The following is a 10,339-nucleotide window of genomic DNA, read 5'->3' as shown; positions in this document are numbered from 1 at the left end:
CACACACACACACACACACACACACACACACACACACACACACACACACACACATGCACACACTGATGAAAGGCTGCACACAGCAATGATATGAAAGTGGAAGAGAGGTTAAGAAACGCTGTGCCACAAAAATATAAGATATAACTTATCTATTATATTAGGAACTACTTGAGGTCAGGGACCAGGTCTTATTCATGCTTATCCCTAAGTATGGAGAAGTGACCAACACAAGAATTCTTCAATAATGTATGCCAATTAAATTATATCCAAGAAATTATACACATTTATAGAACAAATATGTTCATCACTATAAAAACTGAAAAACATCTAAGATTTAGAAATGAATAATTAAAGTATAATTAGAGAATAAGGGATAAATTTTAAAAAGGTTCAGAATGGAAAAGAATTGCTCAGGCTAAAATAATTAGAAATATGGAGTCACAAAAAAATGTATACACACTCCAGGGAAAGAAAACCTTGTATAAATACTGTAACACTTTTATCTATGGGGGACCTAAAGGATGTCGTGTATCATAGAAAAGCTACTGTACCACTGGACCTTAGAGAATAAACTGAGGTGCGTGTCCAGCAATTTCAATGGACTAAGGCTACCCAAGCAGCAGTTTGCCATACTAATAAAACTCAGGAAGCTCATGGCCACCACTTTGAGAACATTTTGCAATTGTAGAGGCCAAAGATAACTTGTATTAATCTCATGATGTCTCAATGAATTTAGTATTAAAATATTTATACAAGTTTTTATTTTCCTGAAAATGTACACATTTTTTTGGCAAACTGTGTATGTTTTGGAGAATATGGAAGCTTTAATAAAACAGATCTCGATAGCAGAGCAAAAAAGGAACAATTCAAACAGAAGGAATAGCTAAAGCAGAGAGGAAAAAAATAATTATAGAATGCTTACAGCAGTAGAAAATTAAAAAGAATGTACAATAATGAGTAGAAGCTAGTCATTGTTTTGTAAGACAGAGCTTGAGAAAGTAGAGACTAAGAAATCTAACTAGTAGTAACAATAGTTAACTCTTAACAAATCTTAACTAAGACCATACCACTAAGTCATTTGTGTCCATGTGTAACCTCTACAGTAAATATTATTTTCATTTTACAGATAAAAAATTAATAGTTCAAATAACTGACAACGTTCAATCACATTGCTAGGAACAAACTAGATCACAATCAAGCTTAGAAAGGCATCAGAAACCACTGGTAAATTCTAAGGTGATATATTGGGGTTATACATATGGGTCTTAGAGCTAGAAGCCCATTTCTAATACTGACTTCTCCATTTAACAGCCTTCTTGACCCTGGGCAGGAAGTTACCTAACTTTCCTTGAGATTCATTTTTCTAGAAGAGTATAATACCTACTTCTAAAAGTTATTCAAGGAAATAAGATGAAAACGATTTGCAAACTACTGAAGTACTCAATAATATTGATGGCCACATGGTACAGTACCCCCTCTATCCACAGGAGACACATTCCAAACCCCCAGAGGACACCTCAAAACACAGATAGGACTGAGCCCTACATATATACTTTTTTACAAATACATACTTATGATAAAGTTTAATTTGTTAATTAGGCACAGTAAGATATTAACAACAACAATACTCATCAATATTCTATAACAGACACTATGTGATATAGTCTCTCTCCCTCTAAAATATTAACACAGGTATTTCCAGACTGCAGGAATGAGAGTCTGTAAGGAAGCAGAGCACAGGAGTGGGGGGACCACTGTACAGTGGACTGGGCATGAGCCCCACCACTTCTGACTTGTCACCAGCCTCTTCACTCTGCCCACCATCTTGCAGGAATCATTCCAGCATGCTAAGCTTCTTTTTTTTATTATTATTATTATAAAATTCCTCTGACTAGAGCATCATGAATTAATAAGAAAGCAAGAAGATAGTATGGAAAATCCTGCAATGATGAAAAAAGCAATGAAACTTGTCTAAACTAAGATAAGGCAAAAGAGATTAGAAAGAAATGATGGATTCAAGAGCTTTTCAGAAAGGAAGACTGCAGGAAACACTACCTGGTGCTCACCAGTGCTTACTCCCCCTCTGCAATCAGAGTGAAAAAGCCTTATGATTCAAAAGTAACTTGGTACTCAAAAGGCTCTTACCTTAACACCAAGGAGTATGTAGTCCAAGACTAAACACTGCTCTGGTACTGCCCAGAAAATCTCAAAACTCAAAAAAGATCAAACTGTTCCAACTTATTAAACTGAATCCCAAGAGAAAGCTCACAAATATTTCTACAAATACAAATACTTCCATCCCCCAATAAAGTGTAATTCTTAATGTCTGAAATTCAATCAAAGGTTATCACAAAAAGAGGAAAAATATATGACCCATAATGAAGACGAAAAGAAATTAATCAAAACTGATGCAAAAATGATATGGATGCTAGGCTAGAATTAGAAGAAAAAGACATTTAAAAATAGTTGTATTTTTATTTTATTTTTAAAATATCAATAAAATATTTTTAATGCCTACAATTTCTTGTATACATAAATTGTAAAACATTCAGCTGTATATGCAAAAGTATATTCTCTTGCAGGTCAACAGCACCAGAATACAAGCTAAGCTATGTAAAGTTTTTTTAAACTTGATTTGTCCATGTTGTTAAAGACATGATGGATTTAGTAACTCCAAAGAAATCTATATTCCCTGTATTTTTATTTTATATGCTCAAAAATTTAAGGTAAGACATGAAAAGATGAAAAAGACTCAAACCTCTAGATGAAAATTCCAATAACTGAGATGAAAAATATCTTTGAAAGGATTAAAAGATTAAACAATAAAAGATTACAGAACTTCAAGAAGAACAATAAAAATAAAACAAAACAAAACAAAACAACTCAAAACAGAATCAGCTACAGGACAAATTTAAACAGCTAAATATGAATGTAACTGAAGTTAAAGAGGAAAGAAAAGGGCTGGGGATTTAACTCAGTGCTTCTGCTACCTGCCTCACAAGTGCAAGGTTCTGATTTTGATTCCCGGTACCAAAAAAAAAAAAAAAAAAAAAAAAAAAAGGAAAGAAAGGAGTCTAGTGTAGAAAGAGGAAAAATATCTGGCCAAAAATTTTTCTACTGGGTCAAAACCATAAACCCACACATGCAAGAAGCTCAACAAATTCCAAGTATATGAAATATGATCCAGTCACAGTTTAGAGCGATAGAAAATACTTTTTTTGGTCAAATAATTTGATAAAGGGAGAAATCTCAAAAGTTGCTGGGGGTGGGGAAAGACACGCTAAAAATAAGAACAATAGCAAATGTCTCCTTAGAAATTATGTGAAGAGGATAACAGTGCAGAACACCTGAGAGTACGGTTGGTGACATACACAGAGATCATAACTTAGGTTCCCTGTCACGAAACTTAACACTGCTCACACCGGATTTAAAGTATCAAAAGAGGGCCAGGGATGTAGCTCAGTGGCACCGCGCTGGCCTGACAAGTGCAAGGTCCTGAGTTTGATCCCAGTATGGTAAATAAATAATCAAAAGAAACACACATGAACCTAGAACATCCAGAGAAAATGTCAAAATAATTTTTTTTTCCCAGCTATGGAAAAGCTGAAAGAATTTATCACCAGAAGAAGTGCATTTCCAGAACTGTTAAATGTTTAGGTAAAGGAAACTGACACCTTCTGGAAATATGGATCTATATACAGGAGTAATTAGAATACTGTACCAGAATCCCTATGTAAGTAAATACTTTATTCAATATTATTTAAATAATTTTAAAATATAACGTTTGCAAAGATAAATTGCACATACTGTGGGATTTGTAAGATGTATAAGTAAAATTTGCAACAACACAGTCAAGAAAGAAGAAATAAAAGCAGACTATTTTAATTTTAATGTTCTTATACATTAAGTGGCGTAATATCACTCGAAGGTATTAATATATGCTACGTGGACAAATCATGAATACAGTATGCCAAGTGAAAGAAACTAAACATCACATACTGTATGATTCCATTTACCTTAAACGCCAAGAATAAGCAAGACCATTAAGGCAGAAAGTAAATTAGATGTTGCCTAGCAGTGAGTACTTAGCGGTATTAAGTACAAAGGTTCTTTCTCAGATGGTGAAATGTTCTAAATTTAGATTGTGGTATTGGCTGCACAACTCTGTGAATATACTACAAAACTACTGAAATGCGCATTGTATGATGTATGAATTATATCACACTAAAGCTGACTCTTTAAACACTGGGAGAAATCAAAGGCAAGCAGAAAAAAGAGAACAGAAACCAAATGAGACCCTTGGGAGAGAAAAATTGAGATGATTTGCTTAGTCATATCCATAATGTCCAAAAAGCCTATTTATAGACAGGGATTTAGCTCAGTGGCACCACACGTGCCTCACAAGTGCAAGGTCCTGAGTTCTATCCCTAGTACCTAAAACAAAAAAAAGACCTATTTAAAGGCATATGATAGGCTGGATAAAAAATTACATTAAAAAAGAAGCAAGACTTAACCATATGATGTCTACATATAAAATAATTTAAACATAAAAATAAAGAGTAGAAGAATGAAAAACAAATACCATTCCAATAGTAATCCAAAGAAAATAGGTGTGGGTACTTAAAATCAAAGTAGATTTCAAAGCAAATATAAACAAAGATAATATAGAAATGATAAAAGAAGAAATTCATCAGGAAGACTTAAAAGTTCTGAAAACAAGTACTTCAAAAATGTAGCACCGATACATAGTGAATTCCAGGTCATCTCAACTATACAGTGAGACCCTGTCTCAAAAAACAAAAACAAAAAAACAAACAAAAAATGTAGCACCGGGCTGGGAATTTAGCTCAGTGGCTCTGCAGCCTGCCTTGCAAACACAAGGACCCAAGTTCGATTCCCAGTACCAAAACAAAAAAACAAAAAAAATGTAGCACCAAAATACATAAAACAAAAATGAATGGGGCAAATGCCTAACTGTAATAACCCTTTCTCAATAATTAATATTGTAGGTAGAAAATCAGCTAGGTCATGTAAGACCTAACATTATCAAACAACTTCATCTAATTGACATTTTATACAGTACCCACATAGACCATATTCTGGGCCATAAAACAAATGTCAATAAGTAAAAAAGAGGCTGGAGGTTTAGCTCAGTGGTGTCGCTGCCAGCCTTGCAAGCGCAAGGTCCCAAGTTCCATCCCTAGTACCTAAATAAATAAATACATAATAGTGCAAACCCTAAAAAATATGTTTAACTGTAACAATGAAATTAATGAAAAACAGTAACAGAAAAATAACTGGAAAATCTCCAAATACTGAAAATTTTAAATTACACCTTTCTAAGTAATTTGGCCAAAAAAGAAGCCAAAATTAGAATATAGTTTGACCCAACTGAAAATGAAAAAAGAACATATTAAAATCTGTGCAATGCAGCTTGAGGGCATGTAGAAAAGAAACACTTATGTTAGAAAGGCCTTGAAATGGAGCTACACCTCCCATCTTAAGAAAGTGGGGAAAGAAGAGCAGATGAAACTTAAGGGGAAGAAATAACAAAGATCTGTCAGAAAGAAACAGAAGAGCATAGGGGCATAAGAAAATCAATACAACAAAAAGCTGGCTCCCAGAGAAAATCAATAAACAGATAAAAACCAGTCCGATTAATGAGAAGGAAGAGAAAGATAGAAATTACCAGTATCAGAAAGTGAGAAGTAACATCACTACAACTTCTAGACATATTAAAAGGATAACAAACTATTCAACAACACAGATAACATGAATAAACCTCCTGAAAAAAATAAGCATTTTCCCAGAAGAAATAGAGAAATTAAATATACTTAAAATTAATATAGACATTATATTTTTAATTTAAAACTTTCTAATTTAAAAGCTCCAAGGCCAAATCACTTCACTGGTGAAATGCACCCAGTATTTCAGAAAGAGTATTTATTACCAACTTTATGCCAGTTCCTCCAGGAAATTAAAGAAGGACAAATTCTTCTCAACTTAACATAAGCCTAATACATTAAAAACGAAACCAAAGACATTATGAGAAAAGAAAATGTGCCCAATATTTCTCATGAAAATACATGGAAAAATCCTTAAAATTGTAGCTAATCAAATCCAACGCACAGAAAGGACAACATATCATGACCAACTGAATTTTATTCTAGGTAAGCAAAGTCAAAAATCTGAAAATCAAACAATGCAATTCACTAACTTAAAAAAAGAAACCCACAATCCCAACAGGTAAGGAAAAGTTATTTGATAAAATTCAGACATTCTTTCATGATAAAAATTCCCAGAAAATTAGGAATAACATACCTGATAAAGGATCTCTACAGCCCTGCAAACCAATATCTTATATAAGAAAGACTGATGTCCTTTCCCCTAAGATCAGGAGAAAGACAAGATATCCACTCTTACTGTTTTAACATTGTTACTGGAGGTTTTAGTTGAGTCAGAAGACAGAGGAGGGATGGGAAGAAAGCTCAACTGGAAAAGTGACAACATGATTTCCATGTAGAAAGCTCACTGGAATCTAAAACAGAAGTCTACTAGATATAATAAGTGCTATTAGCAAGGTTACAGTTTTGATAAACTATCAATACACAAAAATAAATTACGTGTATATTCTAACAACTTACCATTAGATGGTAAAATTTAAAAATTTACAAAAACAAATATAAAATATTTATGGGATAAATTTGATAAAAGCTGTTTAAGATTTGTACATTGAAAGCACTGCTGAAAAATGTAATTTTGAGGGAACATGCCATGGTCATAGGATGAAAGACTCACTAATATACTGACAATTCTCCCCAAACTGATATATTCAACACCATTTCAATAAAAATTCCAGTAGGCTTTTTTTTTGGGGGGGGGTTAACTGGGAATTGAACTTGGGTCCTTGAACTTGTGAGGCAGGAGGCGGAACCACTGAGCTAAATCTCAGCCCTCCAATAAGCTTGTACGTAGAAATTCACAAATTCTAAACTTCACATGAAAGTACAAAGGACCTACCGTGCCAAAACAACTTTGACAAAGGGAAACCAAAGTTGGAAAATTAACACTGTTTTCAAGATTTAGTATAAAACTACAGTAAAAAGATAATTCAGTAGAAATAATGAAAGAAATCAGGTATCTATTCAAAAGAAAAACATAAAAATTTTTATTTCATACTTTGAACCATATGCAAAAATTAAATCAGACCATAAAAATAAATGAAAAATCTAAAAATATAAGACTTATAGAAATAAGCACAGGAGAAAACCTCCGTAACCTTGGGTTAAGAATCTTAACATATGATACAAAAAGCATGAACCATAAAAGAAAAACTTAATGAACTGCATTTCATCAAAATTTCACATTTCCTCTCTTTAAAAAACGGAGAATTTGATTGATGCTTATAAGGAAGAACATATAAGCCAATGTGATCTCAGCAGGCTTGACAGGGGCAGCACACAGTTGGAATATATTAGAGCCAGGTGGGCAGAAGGACATGGAACAGGACAGCTCTATCATCCTTGCAGGCCTTTGTAAGGTAAAGCTTTTACTCTGAAGTTATCACAATGTTTTGAGCTAAGATGTGGCATAATCCGGATACTGTTTTTAACAGGTTACTGTTAGCTTGAACTCCTGGTGGTACAAATGGATCTAATCACTTCTATCAGTCTTTTTAGTAATAAAATCAATAAAGCCACCTGAATAGATTCAAATTCCTAGACACTTTAGAAACTAGAGTAACTATAGTAAAAAGAGAAGGAAACTATATTCCTAAGATGTTTTACCCAGTGCCCGGCACTGCTACAGATCACTAAAAATTCTTCAAAGGCTCTACCCTAATGCCAGTCCAAGTCCCCAAATGTGGGCTGCAAGAGCCTTCCAAATCGAACCCCAATATCTCTCTAAAGCCTGGCCTCTTTGTCTACATGCATCTGCCTCACTGAACCTCACAACACCATAACACTAACTCCTTCCTGAACAGGATATCCTTTTCTTTTCCACCTGGCCTCTCTCACCTGGCTAACACTGATCCATTCTTGAGTCACACTTATGTGACACCTCACAAGGAATGTTTCCTCTTATCTGAGTTTGAAGTTTCTTCCACATAAATCTTTACTTTCTTCATCCAAGTACTTACTGCCCTGTATCAATGCTTGACTTGTCTGACCCCAACCAGACTTACGTTCACAAAGGCAGAGGCCATGTCTCCAGTTAGGTCCCCAGTCTCAGCATGGTATACAGCATATAACTGGTGCTCAGTAAAGGGTGTGAAGGTGAGGAGATTTAGAAATATACTGACTTAAAAGGAAAAGGGGTCAGGTTAGTCCATGACATACTAAAGTTGAGGGAATGGCAAAACTAAATAGAGTGTTCTATACAGAGGTGGGAGAGATAAAATTGGATTGAGAAGACAAAGCTAAGGATAAGCATAAGGCAGGATAACTTAGAAACTACAAAAACACAGAACCAAGGATTACTATTTGGGTAAAAGAAAGAAACCAATAAGAAAAAGTAAAAACCTGGTGTGGTTCAGTGTGGTTTGCTGCCTAAAGGCTCATGGACTGGTAGCCTGGCCCCTTGGTGGGACAATGTTGAGTGATGAAACCTTTAAGATGGTAGCCTAGTAGACGGTAATGAGATCCCAGTGGGATCAATGTGGGTCTTGCAGACTCAGATTAGTTCCTTGTAAGGGAGCCTGGAACTTCCTATGAATCACCCCACTCTCTCATGTGATCTCATCCATGTCACCTTGATATCGCCATCATGAGGCTCTCACCAGAGCCAAACATGTTGAAATCATGCTCCTTAATCTCTAAAACCCGGAGCTAACAAACCTGTTTCCTTTATAAAGAATTTAGCCTCAGACATTCTGGTAGAGCAATACAAAATGAACTATGATAAGAATGAATCATTGTAAATGCAAGGGGAACAAATAGCAGAGTGCTAAGAAGCTGAAGACAACCCAAGAATGAAAAAGGAGGATGTTGTCAAATGCAAACAAAAGGCCAAGACAGCTGCTCTGTCTGCCATAGGGATCACGTCTCCTTCACTTATTTAGGGTTAATATAGTACTCAGCACATACAGAAAATTAACAAACATTTGTTGAATGTGGGAATATATGAATAGAGTATCACTTTTTGAAAGTTGGCATGTAGATTAAAATGAGCCTAAATTTTATCTGTTCAGAAATACTACCCTCAGATACTCATTAGCCAACGTTAGCTTGACTTCTGAAACTTCTGCCTGGTCCTTCTTGTTCCAGTGTATTACTCATCTATCCTTATTCTTGTTGTTCAATCTCTCAGATCTCCTTTGCCTTTACTTTAAAAGAATGGTATTCAAGAAGTTGTAGGCCTGAGAAAAGAACTGTCCATGCCTCATTCCAGTTGATACTACATCTGAGTTGTTCCTCAAATTACTTCATCTGCATCAGCCAGAAAGCCCTAATTTACAATTAAAGGTAGATCCATATTCAAAATACCTATTTTAGGTAGGTTAAGTGGTGAACAGACCAAAATATCCTTACTTGAAACCCACTAGACAAACCTGAAACCCATATAAAGTAATCATCTTAATAAATCATTTCCATACCATCCAATGATTTCCGTTGTTAGTCAAAGTAGGTTGAAGATATTTTGACCGTGGCACATTGTAAGTAGAGGAGTTTGGTTTAAAAAGAAGAAACTTAGGGCAGGAGATTTAGCTCAGTGGCACCATGTCGGCCTCACAAGCAAATGCAAGGTCCTGAGTTCGATCCCCTGTCCAACAACAACAACAACAACAACAACAACAAAAAAAAAAAAAAAAAAAAAAAAACTTAAGCGAATATGAGGCTCAAGGAATATAGTCATCTTAGGAGAAGATTCATGTCTACATATCAGAAAGCAGAAAGAAAGACAAAAGAGAAAGATAATACTTGAGGTAGTGGATATGTGTATGAAAGGAGGGAACAGAAAATGGCAAGTCTGACTTCAAAGACACAGAACAGTTCAGGCATAAACACACACCCTGTGGTGGGTACACTGAGAAGTGGTAAGCAAACGGAAGCACTGGAGGACAAACTGTAAATTCAGCGGGTCAAGGCAAAGCCTCCAGCGTGAATATGAGGCTATCGGAAAAATACCTATGGAAAGTATGCCTAAGGGTAGAGAGAGGAAAGACAAAGTCTGTGAAAATGCTAGTTTCTTACTTCAAGTCATGTTTTATATATTAGAGCACCTACAATCAAGTGCTTCAGCATTCTATCAGAGACTTAAAAAGTGCCATAACATACTTTTTTGTGTGTTGTTGTTAACAATCAGACCATAAACAAGAGAAGAAAAAAAGAAACCTTCA

The 10,339-nt window shown here is 35.0% G+C and overlaps 1 protein-coding gene across 2 annotated transcripts in view; it reads right to left on the bottom strand.

Annotated features, from left to right (window-relative positions):
• The window catches only part of Ss18 (SS18 subunit of BAF chromatin remodeling complex), a 70,411-nt gene that overhangs the window by 3,226 nt on the left and 56,846 nt on the right, over positions 1–10,339 (bottom strand). The window lies entirely within an intron of this gene.

This window comes from Fukomys damarensis, unplaced genomic scaffold (assembly GCF_012274545.1).
Source record: "Fukomys damarensis isolate Sample0158 unplaced genomic scaffold, DMR_v1.0_HiC HiC_scaffold_30, whole genome shotgun sequence".
Taxonomy (NCBI): domain Eukaryota; kingdom Metazoa; phylum Chordata; class Mammalia; order Rodentia; family Bathyergidae; genus Fukomys; species Fukomys damarensis.
Note: the sequence above shows the minus strand (reverse complement) of the source record. Positions and strands in the feature narration are given on the sequence as shown.